Below are 18,299 nucleotides of genomic sequence, written 5' to 3'. Positions count from 1 at the left end.
AAACTGAGGTTGATTGCAATATAGAAAAAAAAACCAGGACTTGAACCACCTAAGAAATATTTAGGCAACCAAAAGTAGTCATCCGAAAAGTTACAGCTCCCTTCCATATGGAAAACCTCTGACAGATCAATTGTTGAAAGAACAACTTGAATAGCTGTTTCAAAGCTATCAACCGAAGTATAAAATGGGTCCAAATGCAAATGAGAGATTCAATGTGACGGTTGCATTAAAGGCCCCAAAGAGTGCGTTCTATGGAGGATCAGATAGTCTTTAACTTCAGGGTTGCCTCAGCTGTACTAAAAAATGAAGGAAAATCTTAAGTTGCCAGTGTTGTGTTTTTTTTTGTTGTTGTTTAATTTTCATGCTGTTTACCAAAAATGTGTCTCAGTACTTTCTTTACTGTTTACATTATTTGCTACTTTCAACAAATACAAATATTCCTTCTTTCATGAAAAAAAAAAATGATTCAGTGAGATCTAGATGAAATTATTTAAAAATCACTCAAATGTTGCTTAGAAAAATAGTACATTGCATGCAAAAAAGGTTTGCTCTGTTTAGTCAAACAACGTTGTAAATTATGCTAAAAAAACAAAGACAAATATCAAACAGGGAATGCCACGGACCAAAATCGCAGCCTCCCCAAAACGAAACCTACAGCCCGCAGACGTGCACACCACAAACACACACACACACATACACGCGCACAAACACAAAGCCAACACACGAGGACAAAACGAACAAACAAAGGAACACATACACAAAGCCTACCCAAGATGACAAAACGAACAAACAAAGGAACACAGTGGGGCACCGCCTTGGAACGGTCAGGGGCAAAAACGCCACCGGGGAGCTTAAACCGGTTTATGGTGCGCACCCAACCTCACTCTTACCCCCACCATGTTCCAAAGACACGGGACAGTGTAAATAAAAGTAATCCCCTCCAGGTGAATCTCTAACACACGTAATGGAAACAAAAAGGCATGGAACTTAAAACACAAAAATGCTCGTGTATAAAAATATATAAAGCAAACCTTTAGAACCAAAAACGTATGTACTCAATGCCTTTTCAGAAGACTGAGCAACAAGAAAAACACCCTTAAGGGCCCGACGAAACAAGCCAGAAGACAGATATCAAAACAGTTCAGTCCTGGTAGATTTAAACGCTATCAAGAGTCCTCCCTCTTCCGTCAGACACAATCAAAGAGGAAGCGTATGTCAACGTAACGGCTGAACTTAAACATGCGGTATGTCTCAAAACAGTTGGGTCGTAACCTCTTTTAATAAAACGTTTCATGATTTTACCAAATACATTTGGAAAATTACCATGACCCAAGGTCTTACGAAGTTTGTAAACCACATCCCCATAAAAAAAAACGGGTTTAGAAATACCTTCTCGTAGAAGTGTCTTTAAATTACTATTGAATTTTAAAACTAAATCAGAGTTACGGTAGTAAAATTTAGCAAAATATTTACGCAATTTGTAATAACGGTAGCCTTGCTGAAAAGTTTACTTGTAATATATAGATTACGTTCATTGAAATGCTTGACATGACTACACGCTCTGGCAAACCGAATTAATTGAGAAATATATACCCCATAAGATGTAGCCTAAGGTACATCCCCACCAAAATGGGGAAAATTTACAATACTAAAGTTAAAATCATCCCTCTTGTCATAAATTTTGGTATGTGTAATATTGTCATAAATAGAGAGATGTAAATCTAAAAACGAAGCATCAGTTAAGTCAAAGTTTATCCCATATTAATCATAGCACAATAATTTAATATTTTGAACTTGCAATTTATCAAAGACCAGTTGAACCCAAGCAAAAGAACATTTATTGTTATGCATTATATAAATACAAGTGATTTCACATATTTCTTTTCAGATTGATAAGAAACTGAGCTTATCTCCAGGTAAATGTACTGTTAAGAGAAGACAGTTCAAGTTCATGGACACAAGAGTGTTTCATCAGAACAGAGAAGTCTAAGAAGGAAGAAAGTAAGAGACGGTGATTACAGTTAAAACAACTACGCTCAGGTCGATTCAATGAAATCAGAGAAGGCAAAACTTATGAAACTGAGACAGATCTTGCACCTGGCAAGTGGCTTTAGGTGTTCTGAGTAAGATATTTGTCATGTAATGGATTTGTTTGCAGACATCTTTACCGTTTTCACTTATTTATGAACACGGCACTATATACTGTGAGAAATGAGGTCTCACATCCTCGTTTCATGCAACTGTCTTGTCATGCTTTTGTGGCCTCTCAAAAGATTTTCATTTTGAATTCAAAATTGTTAGGCTATCTGTCAGCTTCTCGTAAATCACAGTTCATCTTTCTGTAACATGTCAAGGCATTGGCAGATACCCAGTCACATTATTATACTTGTTGTTTACAAAATTATACATTCCAAAATATTAGGTCACGTGTTTGTTATAGTTAGCGGAACTTTAATTGTAGCTTTTGCAGGGATTCAATTTCTTGATAAAAGTACGCAATGTCAGCCTGAATTATTCAACAGTTCAATAAACAATTACCTGATGTATAAAACCAAATCAATGTTTTCATGTAATGTCCATTGTTGACTGTGTAAAGATTGATAAAAGTTTATATCAGTCGAAAATTTGACAGTTGTCAACCATCTTGGAATTTTGTACTTATGCACCGGGGGTCTAATCTTTTTGTAAGCTGACCGAATTCGCTTCGTACTCAGTAGAAAAAGAGTGAGCGAGTTGGTTTTTATGGCGAATCGATATAATAGTCATATATCGCCGAGCAGTAGAAAAAGATAGCTATATATTGTTAAGTATTTGATATTTAATACTTGGCAGGAAGTGCTGATTTGCACCGTTCTATATCATTTTATGTTACATTTTGTTCAACTTGGGCTGTTTTAGAGATTAAGATCAGTCTTATTTACATAAAAGGACATGTTCAAGTTCCGAATGGCGTCATAGTCGGCTGAACTCGGTTACGGCATGTCCGAATATTTCCGACTTCGCAATTCAGATTTGGGTTTAAAATACAACAACTTAAAGACACTTCTGCGAGAAGGTATATCAAAACCAGTTTTATGAGGATGTGGTTTTAAGTCGTAAGATTTTGGGTCATGGCAATTTTCCAGTTGCATTTATGAAGTATTTAACGTTTTATTAAAAGAAGTTATGACCCAACCGTTTTGAGACACACCGTATGTTTGGTGTTCAGCCCTTTTACAAATGGATGCTACGTGTTCCTCATTGTGTCCGATTGAACAGGTCGAGGACTCTGATTGGTAGTTCTTAAATCCCAATGGGACTGAGCTATTTTGATTTCTGTCTTTTAGTCTTTTTCGCGGGCTCTTAAGGGTGTTTTCCTCGTTGCTCTGACTTCTGCAAGTTACCCCGTCCATGTAAAGAACCATGGGGGCACTACAGTAAGTTTAAAACTATAGATTATATTCTATCCCACAGACACATGGGGTTCGGACCCCCAAAACCCCATTCTCCTCCGCCCTGTTAAGTTATCCAAGTTTTTTGTAGCATTTTATACGTATTGAGCATAGGGGGACAAGCATAAAATCATTTTCTAACATTTCAGCGGTTTTTATCATCAATGCTCTCAATATTACAAGATATGAAACATCGCACGAACACTAGGGAAACAATAGCCAGTTAACTTTTAATGAACCCATACCATGAATCACTGGTATTAACGTCAGATCTTGTACCATTCTGTCAAATGACACCGGTTCCCGACAACTGTCATTTGTTTCGACGAGAAATCAGTAAATAATATAAATCAACAATCTAAATTCATATGGAAACTCCTTGCGATAGACCCCTGCTTTGAACTTCGCATATCGTTGGGGTAAAAAATAGACACCGTATTCGACTACATTATCCCGGATTATGGGTTCAGCACGTTTACACGAGGTTTGTTTAAAAAAGAAGTATGATCTGGGTTTAACATTGCCGTAATGAGTATCAGTTTTGTACCCGTTTTATGACAAGAGCTACCAAAGCAAGGTCCAGCGCAAGCAAGTGTTCCACATTTGTTCGTACGATCTTTCACATCTTGTAATACCGAGAGCATTGATGGTAAAATTAATTTTTTTAAAAACACGCTGAAATGTTACAAAATGCGTTTTTGATCGTAATATGCTAATATACCGTAGTAAAATGCCTACATATATTTGGCTCTAACTTAACCAGCGGCCGAGGAGAATGGGGTGTGTGGAAGTCCGAACACCAAGTGTCTGTGTTCTATCCCAGTATGAAAAATGCATGCAGTTACGAGGGGTGTTCAAATATGAATGCAACTTGGCCAAAATCTCGCTTTTAACCACGATTTGCACAAAATAGGTACATGTGTCGCATAGAGGGTTGTGTAAGCTCTCCATTGATACAATACATGTTTAAATCCGTTCAGTCTGGCTTTGACAATAGCTCGATTAACACTATCTACTTAAGCTAAAATCATAAAATAGGTTGGGGAAAAGGTCACCTTTCACTGACCAAATACGGTCCTATATAAAGAAGCGCTGTATTCTTGGTATCCAGGCGAAGGACATATATAATGAAAAATGTCGTGTTTATAGGAAAAATGAACTTTCTTTTTCATCTGTCACATGGTGGTGTAAAAAATTTAAAAGTGGTGTAGATTCAGTAAAAGATGCGCCTCATGCACGTCGTCCGAAAACTGCAACTTCGCCAAAAATAGTTAAGAAGTAAAGGATTTGATTGCTACTGATGCAAGATTCGCAACTAGGCATATAGCTAAATGCGTTTATATCTCAGTAGGAGCTGCTACAATTCTCAGACGTGATTTAAAAATGAGAAGGATAAGTGCCAGATGGATACCCCATCTCCTTATAAAAGAGCAAAAACAACTTGCTCGGGTAAGAATCGCCAAACAATTGTTGAAACAGTTCCCTAAATACAACAATCGATCTTTCGCAAATATCATCACTGGCGATGAGACGTGGGCTCACTTTTATGAGCCCAAGCAAAAGATACAGAACAAAATATAGGGAAACCAAAGACATTGCATAGCAAAACGCACTATGAGCGTCAAAAGGGTAATATATGTAATTTTCTTTACAAATCAAGGTCCTGCTATTCAAATTGCCGTACGAAAGGGTAACTATGTAAATGCCAAGTTTTACAAAGACAAGGTCCTTCATAAATTAAAGAAATATTTCGCAAACTGTTCACCAGCAACTGGTCTCCGTGTTGTCAGTTTGTTGCATGACAATGCTTCGTCACACAAAGCGGCCATTGTACGCGAATATCTGAAACAGGAAAATGTCGAGCTTCCTCACCCTCCTTATTCGCCAGTTACCCTTTCGTACGATAATTTGAATAGCAGGACCTTGATTTGTAAAGAAAATTACATATATTACCTTTTTGACGCTCATAGGTATTTGGTTTCCCTATATTTTGTTCGTACTTTTGCTTGGGCTCAAAAAGTACCACTTCATCGCCAGGATGATATTGCGATTTCTATTCGAGCTCAAAAAAAACAAACAAAAACAACACCTTGCTGGAGGAAAATATCAAACGCGCAAAAATCTCGGTTCGGCTATTTTCCAGTATCTGAACAGTATACCTCGAAAAGGTTACGAAAACGCCTTTAAAAATTGGATTAAAAGACTGAAACTTTGTATATCACATGGTAGTGAGTATTTTGAAGGATTGAGATATTTATTTAGGCATTGTTTGTTAAGCGCTTCTGAAAATTGGCCTAGTTGCATTCATATTTGAACACCCCTCGTATGTTCAAACATACGAATTTGACGTAGCGTCGACATACTAGAGCGTCAAAAATTCCCGAGGAAGAGTGCTGCTGTATTTTATCTACAATTTAACATTAACATAGAGGACATTTTAGAGTAGAAATGATGCAATAAAATGATGTTAACCATAGTTCACACACACACTGTAAAAGTTATAACCCGTTTACAGTTGGACACTACGCTTCCCTCTTTGATTGTCTGACGGAAGAGGGGAAGGACTCTCACCACGATTGAGCTGTTCTGATATCTGTCTTCTGGCTTGCTTCGTCGGACCCTTAAGGGTTTTATCTTCTTGCTCTGTCTTCTGCAAAGGCATCGAGTACGCAAGTTTTTGGTTCTTAAAGTTTTATATATATTTATACAGAGCATTTTTGTGTTTTACAGGTCATACCTTTTGTTTCCATTGCATGTTAGAGATTCACCTTACGGGAATTGCTTTTATTTACAGTCTAGAGATTTTGGAACATGATGGGGTCAAGAGTAAGGTTGGGTGCGCACCGTTAACCAGTTCATGCTCCCCAACTGACCGTTCAAAGGCGGTGCTCCACTGTGTTCCTTTATTTATACTTAACAGCAAAAGAAGCTGTGTATGTGTGTGTTCGGAGGCTGCGCTTTTAGTGCGTGGCACTCCCTGTTTGATATTTTCTTTCATATAAACGCCGGTGTCTACATTTTTTCAGTCATATAAACGACGGTGTCTACTTGTAGCAGTGAGCACAATGCCAAACTATCCAGACGTATAGCTGGTATATCTTAAAATAAAAAATTGATTTTTCAAATTTGAATTGTTTCTTCATACCAAAGTTACACTTGAAGAACTTTTTAAAATTTTTAAAAATCAATCAACCGTTAAGTCAGTAGTCCCACAACAGCCGTTTGAAAGGCTATATCTTCTGCGCATCAGTTGCATTGTAACATCCCAATTGGGCGCTCGCGCTTAATTTGATTCAGTCGTGCGGTGCAATCAACAATATTTTTTAAACTTTGTGCTGTTTTTCGAGTTAAAGTCAATTATCAATACTTCCAATGACAAAATATCACAAAGAAAATTGTTAATTACAGGCGCACTTGAATTTCATACAAAACGGCTATTGTGGGACTAATGACTTCACGGTTGATTGATTTTTTAAATATTTACACGTGAAGATCTTTAAGTGTAATGTGATATGAAAACACAAGCGATTTATTAAAGTTTTTTTTAAATAAAAAATACCCCAGTTATAAAACTGGATAGTTACATTTGCTGTTCAGTATATTTGTTTTATCCTCGTGTGTTTGCTTTGTATGCGGGTGGGTGTGTTTATAGCGTGCATGTCTGCTTGCCGTGGGTTTCGTTTTTTGAGCATGGCATTCGCTGTTCGATACTATTTACGCCCGCCCGCTTAGCTCAGTAGGTAAGAGCGTTGGTCTACGGATCGCGGGGTCGTGAGTTCGATCCTCGGTCGGGGGTGTATGTTCTCGACTATTTGATAAACGACATTGTGTCTGAAATCATGAGACTTCCACCTTTGATTCATGTGGGGAAGTTGGCAGTTACTTGCGGAGAACGGGTTTGTACTCGTACAGTATCCAGGAACACTGGTTAGGTTTTCTGCCCGCCGTTACAGGACTGAAATACTATTGAAAAAAAACGGCGTTAAACCCAAAACAAACTGATACTATTTGATTTTGTCCTTGTTTTTTTATAAAATGAAACATAGCCCACCAGATGTCTACGCACTCCTAAGTTATTAACAGGTACGCGTTGACGTCATGTTGACCTACTACATTTGTCGTCATACATGCTCTTTGAAATAGTGCTGTCCCTATTTCATCTTGTTTACATAAAATACACTTTAAAATCAAAATAAGATTAAGCAGAGACATGTTTGTCGTTAATTAAAACTAACATTCGGACTGATGCTAATTTAATTTACATCTCTCCTTATGACAACATATACATACAAAATTCATGACAAGAGGAAAGACTTTTAATTTTAGTATTGTTAATTTTCCCCACATGGATGGGATGTACCTCAGGCACATCTTATGGGGTATATTTTTTCCAGTAAAATCGGTTGCCGAGCGTGTAGTCATGTCAATGCCATTTCAATGATCGTAATCATAGTTTAAAGTGAAACTTTTAGCAAGGCTACCGTTATTACAAATTGCGTAAATATTATTAACTAAATTTTATTATCGTAATTTTGATTTAGTTTTAAAATTCAATAGTAATTAAAGAACTCTGCGAGAAGGTATTTCTAAACGGTTTTTTTATGGATGGTTTACAAACTTGTAGTCTTGGGTCATGTAATTTTCCAAATGTATTTGAAAGATTATGCAAACGTTTTATTAAAAGAGGTACGACCCAACTGTTACATACCGCATGTTTTAGTGTTCAAAAACCCGTTTACAGTTGGACACTACGCTTCCCTCTTTGATTGTGTCTGACGGAAGAGGGAGAGGACTCTATGATGAGCAGTTTTTAAATCCTACCAGGACTGAACTGTTTTGATTATTTGTCTTCTGGCCTGTTTCGTCGGGACCTTAAGGGTGTTTCTCTTGTTGCTCTGTCTTCTGAAAAGGCATCGAGTACATACGTTTTGGGTTCCTAAGGTTTGCTTTTTATATATTTATACACGAGCATTTTTGTGTTTTACATGCCATGCCTTTTTGTTTCCATTACGTGTGTTAGAGATTCACCTGGAGGGGATTACTTTTATTTACACTGTCCCATGTCCTTGGAACATGGTGGGGTAAAAGTGAGGTTGGGTGCGCACCATAAACCGGTTTAAGCTCCCCAGTGGTGTTTTTGCCACTGACCGTTCCAAGGCGGTGCCCCACTGTGTTCCTTTGTTTGTTCGTTTTGTCCTTGTGTGTTGACTTTGTGTGCGCGCCTGTGTGTATGCTTATTGTTCGTCTTGTCCTTATGTGTTGGCTTTGAGTGTGTGTTTGTGTGTGTGTGTGTGTTGTTCGTTTTGTCCTGATGTGTAAGCTTTGAGTGTGTGTGTGTGTGGTGCATGCGTTTGCTTGCTGGGGGGTTCGTTTTGAGGAGGCTGCGCTTTTGGTGCGTGGCATTCCCTGTTTGATATTTTTCTTTGTTTTTTGTGTGTGTATGTGTTCGGGTTTAACGTCTTTTTTCAACAATTTTTCTGTCATTCTAATATATGTTAGACTTCAAGTTGGCAATGCTTAAGGACACGTCACGGCAGAGATTTTTTAGCATTGCTGCAACAATGCACAACCGGTATTAAAACAAGGAAGAATATCTAACAGGGAAAGGCACGTTCTAAAACCACACCCTTCATTCACAGGACAGTGTAAATAAAAGTTATCCCCGCCAGGTGAAACCCTGACACACGCAATGGCAACAGAAGGCATGTAATGTAAACACAAACATGCTCTTGTATAATATATATTATATAAATGTAATCCTTAAAAACCTAAAACGCATGACGTACTCAATGCCTTTGCATAAGACAGAGCAACAAGGGAAATACCCTTATCGGCCCGACGAAACAGGCCAGACGACGAAATCAATATAGCTCAGTCCTGGGGCCGTATTCATAAAGCATCTTTAAGTATAAGTTTTGAAGTTGAAGATTTTACTAATGTTTGTGGTGATTTCAGCTTAAGACTTAAGTAAAAATCTTAAGTCCTATTCATAAAACAGTGAGTGAGCGAACTGGGTTTTACGGTGAATCAGCTTAAACTTAAGATACGTAAGAAATGACTTTAGTCAGAAAACAAAAGAGCGTCGCGAGTACGATTAAAGTGTTGTTTTTAAAAGCACTTTAAACATCTTGTATTTGTCTGAAATTAATGTTGTTTTTTTTTAATGTTTTCGTCCACAATAAAAGCCAAGAATTACTTATTGTTTTATGAATAACAAATATACTTAAGTAAAATAAATTTCTTACCTAAGTAATACTTAAGTAAATAATCAATTTCTTATACTTAAGATGCTTTATGAATACGGCCCCTGGTGGGATTTAAGAAATACTTATCATAGAGTCATCAACCTGTTCCGTCAGACACAATCAAAGAGGAAAGCGTAGCGTCCAATTGTAAAATTGTGTTTCTTATACACGTGCTTCCTCGTTATCAGCGTGAAAATAAGGATTATTTTTTTTTACGATTGCAACACTGAATTGCTCTTATTACTGTCAAATGACTGAAACAATAGGCATTCTTAAAGGTCCAATACTAAGGAAAGTGAACATTTTAATTTCTTTTAAAAAGCACAGAAACTATTTCATTTTATTGGAAAATGAAAGTTGGTATGTAGAAATTCGAAATAAATCGCAGTATATGTACAATTATTTTTCTATGAAGTATGAAGAAAGTTAAAAAGACCTAGGGGGTCATTCTGTCGATTCCTTGAAATTTCAACACAATACACATACATTTCTTTGAGTTCCAAAGACCTTCTGTAAATTTTGACCTGCCAATCTTCATTATTTAGTGTCTTGCAGAAGTCTTTGCACTGGCTATGAAAAAAATTGCCAACTCACTTTCCCTTAGTAATGCACCTTTAAGCGATTTCGATGGACAAAAACGACAGTAAGGGAACAATATATTCTTTTATATACAAGTTGTAAGCTACAATATTGAAGATCCATTTTTAAGAAAATCAAACTGGAAGGTAGAAATAACAAAACATTTTTAACTAGGTCATGAAAACAAGTTAGAATATTCAACAGGGAAAGCAACGTTCCAAAGACGCAGCCTCCCCAAAGGTACACACAAGGACAAAATAAAAAGATACAGGAACACAATGGGGCACCGCCATGAGTCATCATACACCTGTCGAAATTTGTCAATAGTTTTCACGAGCTGTCAAAAAATATTTTGATCTAGTGTGTGTGTTCGGGTTAAGCGTCTTTTTCAACAATTTTTCAGTCGTATAAACAACGGTGTCTACTTGTAGCAGTGAGCACAATGCCCAACTTTATAGTGTTGCCTCACTGGAATATCACGCCGTAGACACGTCGCATGATACCCCACCCAGTCCCATTATACTGACACCGGGCTGACCAGTCCTAGCACTATCTTCTTAATGCCGAGCGCCAAGCGAGTAAGCTACTAGTACCATTTTTTACGTCTTTGGTATGACGCGGCCGGGGATCGAATCCACGACCTCCCGCACTCAGAGCGGACGCTCTACCACTAGGCTACCGAGGCGGTTTGTGTGTGTGTGTTAGGGCTTAACGTCTTTTTCAACAATGTTTCAGTCATATAAACGACGGTGTCTACTTGTAGCAGTGAGCATAATGCCCAATTTTTTAGTGCTGTCCCACTGGAATATCACGCCGTAGACACGTGGCATGATACCCCACCCAGTCAGATTATACTGACACCGGGCTGACCAGTCCTAGCACTATCGTCTTAATGCTGAGCGCCAAGCGAAGAAGCTACTAGTACCACTTTTTACGTCTTTGGTATGACGCGGCCGGGGATCGAACCCACGACCTTCCGCACTCGAAGTGGACGCTCTACCACTAGTCTACCGAAGCGATTTTTATCTAGAGATCCAGTCTTTTGTAAGCATCTTGGTAAGACATTGTAGTGTGTAACTTACTTTACATTCCACATTAATATTTGTGATTGAAATTGCTTTGTTATGTGTGTAACTTACTTTACATTCCACATTAATATTTGTGCTTGAAATTGCTTTGTTGAGCTCACTGAAGCCACGCAAGAATTTCTATTATTTTAGTTTATTGTCTGTAATAAAGTTACCAAACCTCAATATTAAGATATAAGAAGTGTTCCTCTCTGGTGTACGAAGGAGACTATTTTGTTGAATCAATGAATTTTGGAAAGAAATTAATATTCTTCGTTTTTTTATCGATCACCGGAAATTCAAAACGTTATACCACCTTAAATAAGTTACGACGTGATATTTAGCGACATGTATACATGCATCGAGAAATATAGCGCTTTCAAATTTGATCAAATATTTTACTTATAAACATGTTAACAAATGTCACGTGGCAAAACTTTTTTTTTACACTGTCCCCTGTCTTTGTATAAAACGTTTTATTAAAAGAGGTTACGACCAAACTGTTTTGAGACATACCGCATGTTTAGAGTTCAAACCGTTTACAGTTGGACACTACGCTTCCCTCTTTGATTGTGTCTGACGGAAGAGGGGGAGGACTCTATGATAAGCAGTTTTTAAATCCTACCAGGACTGAACTGTTTTGATATTAGTCTTCTGGCCTGTTTCGTCGGGCCCTTAAGGGTGTTTCTCTTGTTGCTCTGTCTTCTGAAAAGGCATTGAGTACATACGATTTTGGTTCTAAAGGTTTGCTTTTTATATTTTTATACACGAGCATTTTTGTGTTTTACATGCCAAGCCTTTCTGTTTCCATTACATATTCATCTGGAGAGGATTACTTTTATTTACACTGTCCCGTGTCTTTTAGTCCTGATGTGTAAGCTTTGAGTGTGTGTGGTGCACGCGTTTGCGTGCTGGGGGGTTCGTTTTCAGGAGGCTGCGCTTTTCGTGCGTGGCACTCCCTGCTTGATATTTTTCTTTGTTTTTTTTTTTTGGAACATGGTGGGGGTAAGAGTGAGGTTGGGTGCGCACCATAAACCGGTTTAAGCTCCCCAGTGGTATTTGTGCCACTGACCGTTCCAAGGCGGTGCCCCACTGTGTTCCTTTGTTTGTTCGTTCGTTTTGTCCTTTTGTGTAGGCTTTGTGTGTGCGCGTGTATGTGTTCCTTTGTTTGTTCGTTTTGTCCTCGTGTGTTGGCTTTGTGTGTGTGCATGTGTATGTGTTTGTGGTGTGCACGTCTGCATGCTGTAGGTTTCGTTTTGGGGAGGCTGCGATTTTGGTACGTGGCATTCCCTGTTTGATATTTCTCTTTGCTTTTTTTTTGTAACAAAGTAGGGGTATGAGTGAGGTTGGGTGCGCACCATAAAACCGGTTTAAGCTCCCCAGTGGTGTTTTTGCCACTTTGTTTTGTCCTCGTGTGTTGGCTTTGTGTGTTTGTGGTGAGTTTCGTTTTTGGGAGACTGCGTTTTTGGTACATGGCATTCCCTATTTAATATTTGTTGTTTTTTTCAGGGAGGAAAGAGTGAGATTAGGTGCACCATAAACAGGTTAAATCTCCCAACTGACCGTTTCAAGGCGGTGCCCCATGTGTTCCTTTGTTTGGTTTAACCTGGAGGGGATTACTTTTATTTACACTGTCCCGTGTCTTTGGAACATGGTGGTGGTAAGAGTGAGGTCCGGTGCGCACCATAAACCGGTTTAAGCTCCCCAGTGGTGTTTTTGCCACTGATTGTTCCAAGGCGGTGCCCCACTGTGTTCCTTTGTTTGTTCGTTTTGTCCTCTTGTGTTGGCTTTGTGTGTGTGCACGTCTGCGTGCTGTAGGTTTCGTTTTGGGGAGGCTGCGATTTTGGTACGTGGCATTCCCTGTTTGATATTTGTCTTTGTTTTTGTCCTTGTGTTTGCTTTGTGTTGCGTCCACGTGCTTGGTTTGCGTTTGGGGAGGCTGCGTTTTTAGAGCTTTACCTGTTGGGATATTCTTCCTTGTTTTTTTTTTTTGCTCTGCGATATATGACCATTTTGTGTCGATTCGCCGTAAAACCCAACTCACTCCTTGTAATTTTTTCACACACACAAGTTATTCGCTGTGTGGAATAATTTGGCATCGTTTGCGCCATAATGGAACTACTCCGCAAGACGTATCTGGCATGTGTAAACAAAGTAGCATGACGACCTACCATATTGCGCACTATAAACGTGAAGAAACAATTCTATCATATTTGATATAAATTTTACAATCGAGAACATACTAGGATCAAAATAGCCAATTACTGCCTCCACTCCATCAAAAGTAGGCCTACGTCCGCACGGAAATACACGGCCCCGAAACGTGTTTATTTTTTCATGAATTATATACACCGGTCACATTTTAACATGAAATTAAGTTTCTTTTTTTTTAAAACGAAATACGAGTAGATCAGTACGCTTTGAAACATGGCTGAACAATGTTTGATAGACTTGTCAACATAGAAGCAGCTACTAAGTATGCATTAACTTCTACCGTGAAATTATAATCGAAAAAGAAGTTTGACACAAAAGAAAACAACTTACTGTTAGAAATAGAATCTAGTCATGCAGCTTTTTAAATGTAAACCATGACGTCATGTTATTCTGACGTAGTAAGGGCAACTCGACCTTGAGCCGTACAGTTTGGAACGCTGTTTTATTCATGTGTCCTCTATGATCCATCAGTTATTGTGCTAGAAATAGTCATTAAAACAAGGATGAATATCCAACACGAAAAGCCCCGCTCTAAAAACGCAACACGCGCACACAAGGACAAAACAAAAGGAACACAGTGTGGCACCGCCTTGGAACGGTCAGTGGCAAAACCACCACTGGAGAGCCAGGGTTCGCACAGGCCTTCAAAAGTCCTTGAATTCGATGGTAGTCCTTGAAAACATATTTTAATCGACTGTGTGGACTTTGCTACACAACGCAGTACATATCATGACGTTCAATCTTTGAAAGAGTTATTTGAAACTGTTTCAGTTGGAAATATTTTATAGTTTTTAAAGCAGATAGGAATATATCAAAAAATCCAAAATTTCGTATTTTTATTTACATCTTGCAATATTATTATGTTACAGCTGATATTTCAACACATACGTATATACATTTATACATAACTGATTTTAGATATGCTTTACATTTTTAGATACGTTTTCCCTCATTCATAGTGTTCTTTACATTTTTACATGGATGTTTTTAGGTATGCTTTACATTTATACATCAATGTTTATGCTTTACAGTTGGCGTTTGCAATATGACTTCTTTTCGGCGATATATGACCATTTTGTGTCGATTCGCCGTAAAACCCAACTCACTCATTCACCCCCAAAACGAAATCCACAGCACGCAGACGTGTACACCACGAACACGTGCGCGCGCGCACACAAAGCCAACACAGGAGGACAAAACGAACAAAGGAACACAGTGGGGCACCGCCTTGGAACGGTCAGTGGCAAAAACACCACTGGGGAGCTTAAACCGGTTTATGGTGCGCACCCAACCTCACTCTTACCACCACCATGTTCCAAAGACAGGGACAGTGTAAATAAAAGTAATCCCCTCGAGGTGAGTGTGTGTGTGTGTTCGAGTTTAACGTGTTTTTCAACAATCTTTCAGTCATATAAACGACGGTGTCTACTTGTAGCAGTGAGCAAAATGCCCAACTTTATAGTGCTGCCTTACTAGAATATCACGCCGTAGACACGTGGCATGATACCTACCATGTCACATTATACTGACACCGGGCTGACCAGTCCTAGCACTATCCCCTTAATGCTGAGCGCCAAGCGAGAAAGCTGCTAGTACCATTTTTTACGTCTTTGGTATGGCGCGGCCGGGGATCGAACTCACGACCTCCCGCACTCAAAGCGGATGTTCTACCACTAGGCTACCGAGGCGGTTGAATCTCTAACACACGTAATGGAAACAAAAAGGCATGGCATGTAAAACACAAAAATGCTCGTGTATAAATATATAAAAAGCAAACCTTAAAGGTCCATTACTAAGGGAAAGTGAGTTGGCAATTTTTTTCATAGCCAGTGCATACCCTTCTGCAAGACACTAAATAATGAAGATTGGCGGGTCAAAATTTACAGAAGGTCTTTGCAACTCAAAGAAATGTATGTGTATTATGTTGAAATTTCAATGAATCGACAGAATGACCCCCCTAGTCTTTTTAACTTTCTTCATACTTCATAGAAAAATAATTGTACATATACTGCGATTTATTTCGAATTTCTACATACCAACTTTCATTTTCCAATAAAATGAAATAGTTTCTGTGCTTTTTAAAAGAAATTAAAATGTTCACTTTCCTTAGTATTGGACCTTTAAGAACCAAAGACGTATACGTGTACTCAATGCCTTTTCAGAAGACAGAGCAACAAGAGAAACACCGTTAAGGGCCCGACGAAACAGGCCTAAAGACAGATATCAAAACAGTTCAGTCCTGGTAGGATTTAAAAACTGCTTATCATAAGAGTCCTCCCCCTTTTCCGTCAGACACAATCAAAGAGGGAAGCGTAGTGTCCAACTATAAACGGGTTGAACACTAAACATGCGGTATGTCTCAAAACAGTTGGGTCGTAACCTCCTTTAATAAAAAGTTTTATAATTTTACCAAATACATTAGGAAACTTACCATGACCCAAGATCTTAAGAAGTTTGTAAGCCACATCCCCATAAAAACGGGTTTAGAAATACCTTCTCACAGAAGTGTTTTTAAATTACTATTGAATTTTAAAACTAAATCAGAATTACGATAGTAAAATTAAGCAATTTGTAATAACGGTAGCCTTGCTGGAGAAGTTTACTTGTAATATATTGATTACGTTCATTGAAATGCTTGACATGACTTCACGCTCTGGCAAACCGAATTAATTGAGAAATATATACCCCATAAGATGTAGCCTGAGGTACATCCTCATCAAAATTTGGAAAATTTACAATACTAAAATTAAAATCATCTCACTTGTCATAAATTTTGGTATGTATAATATTGTCAAAAATAGAGAGATGTAAATCTAAAAATGAAGCATCAGTATCTGAATTGTTAGTTTTAATTAACTGAAGCTCCCTAGGATAAATAGTACTCACCAATTGACAAAAAAAAACAACGGTTTATTCATATTAAGAATATCATCCAGTTAGCGTGATGTATTATTAAATGCAGTTATAATATCTGCCTGCGTATCTGGAGAAAGGCTAATCGAAAAATAGGAGATGCGCAAGTTCATATCATGAGAAAGACTCATGCGAGGTTTGCATGCATTTCCAATACCGTCCATGAACAGGCTAAGCCAAACCGGGCCTGCAACATTTTCGTTATTGTTGAGCAACCTGTGGAGTTTCCACTTATTCTATTTTTTTTAATCAATTTACAAATACTTTTTGAGCTTGGTGCGTCACAAGGTGCAAATGTGTATTATTTTACTATTTAAGGGGCCATAACTCTGGAAATAGGAGGTGGAGCCAGATGAAAATTAGAAGGTGCGCAAGTTCATATCATGATTAAGACTCCTGTAAGGTTTCATGAATCTATATCAAATACTTCTTGAGGTAGGCGTGTCACAAGGTGAAAATGTGCATTTTTACTATTTCAGGGGCCATAACTCTAGAAATAAGGGGTGGAGCCAGACGAAAAATAGGAGGTGCGCAAGCTCATATGATGATAAGGATTTGTGCAAGATTTCATCAATTTATATCAAATACTTCTTGAGCTAGGCGTGTCACGAACTTCGGAAGGACGGACGAACGCACACATGCACGGACAATACCAAATCTATACGCCCCCAGCACTCATGGGGGCACCATAAAAAGGAAAGGGCTTTACAAACTTCGTCACAGGTCCACATAGTACAATTCTTAACAATGCAATTAGTAAAAAAATGTTTATCGAGATTGCAAGCGAGAAAAGTAGCATTTTCCCTGGCAAAAGTCTTTTGAATAACGGCAGTGAGTTTTTCATTTGTCATGTGGTAATGTCGTATACAAAGTAGAAAAATCGTATGTCCTTGTAACTATATATTAATTCTAAATTTATCCAGGATTACGCCAGAATTTGTTACCGACCAAAAACATTTTTTTACAGTTTTCGGGTACTTTGTCAAAATATCTTTTCGCGTGGACGTTTACAGCATGATGTTAGTAACTTTGAAATATTTGTGGTGGTAAAAGAGCTTGAATTAGCGATAAAAATTAACTCATTTAAAGATTGAATACTGCTTAAGCCGGTGCTAGTAGGCTTGTATTTTTCATTACTGCTCATGAACACTCTAAAAATAGATTTGACGATCTAATACTGCTTAAACAGGTGCTAAGGGGGCGAGGGCAGTGTTGCATTTTTGATTACTGCACATGAACAGACTCGAGGACAAATATCAAACAGGGAATGCCATGTTTCAAAAACTCAGCCTCCCCAAAACGACACCCACACTACAAACACGTACGTGGACAAAAGGAACAGTGGGGCACCTCCTTGGTTGAGTCTGCTCATGGAGGACTGTTTTATATAAATATACAAGAAATCATCTTTTTGTGCGTGTTTACTTTACATGCCTTTGTTGCCTTTGAGTGTGTTAGGGTTTCTCCTGTTTCAGCCATATATAACAGAGGTGGAAACAGCAGAGATGCAGAGAAAATTAAATCTCAATGCAGTAAATGATGCAGTCTCGATATTTTTTAATTTGAGACAACGGTCTATGTAAGACACAATTGCCTTTATTTTTTACACTAATATCTTCTTTATAAATTCCATCCTCGCGTCTTTATTTCTCATGTTCGGTCGTTCCGTGACATCCAAAGCAGAATAGAGGTTTGTGTTTGTTAAAACATTTTGTGCTATTTATATGCAGACTAAATAAAAAAACACCTTTCAAAGGAGTATTTTATTCTTCAACTTAAGATAAAAGAAGCATGTTCAAGCGCGTCAGTTACTTTAATTTTCGATGGTATGAAACGTACGTATTTTTTTA

At 38.2% G+C, this 18,299-nt stretch overlaps 1 protein-coding gene across 1 annotated transcript in view; it reads right to left on the bottom strand.

The window, feature by feature from the left end:
• The window catches only part of LOC123563258 (universal stress protein Slr1101-like), a 37,376-nt gene extending 23,420 nt beyond the window's left edge, over window positions 1-13,956 (bottom strand). Inside the window, exon 1 of the mRNA XM_045355955.2 lies at window positions 13,867-13,956. The gene's annotated coding sequence lies outside the window, so the exon portion shown is untranslated. The remainder of the gene's footprint in view (window positions 1-13,866) is intronic.
• Window positions 13,957-18,299: the final 4,343 nt, after the last annotated feature.

The sequence above is a fragment of the Mercenaria mercenaria genome, chromosome 2 (genome assembly GCF_021730395.1).
Source record: "Mercenaria mercenaria strain notata chromosome 2, MADL_Memer_1, whole genome shotgun sequence".
NCBI classification, from domain to species: domain Eukaryota; kingdom Metazoa; phylum Mollusca; class Bivalvia; order Venerida; family Veneridae; genus Mercenaria; species Mercenaria mercenaria.
Note: the sequence above shows the minus strand (reverse complement) of the source record. Positions and strands in the feature narration are given on the sequence as shown.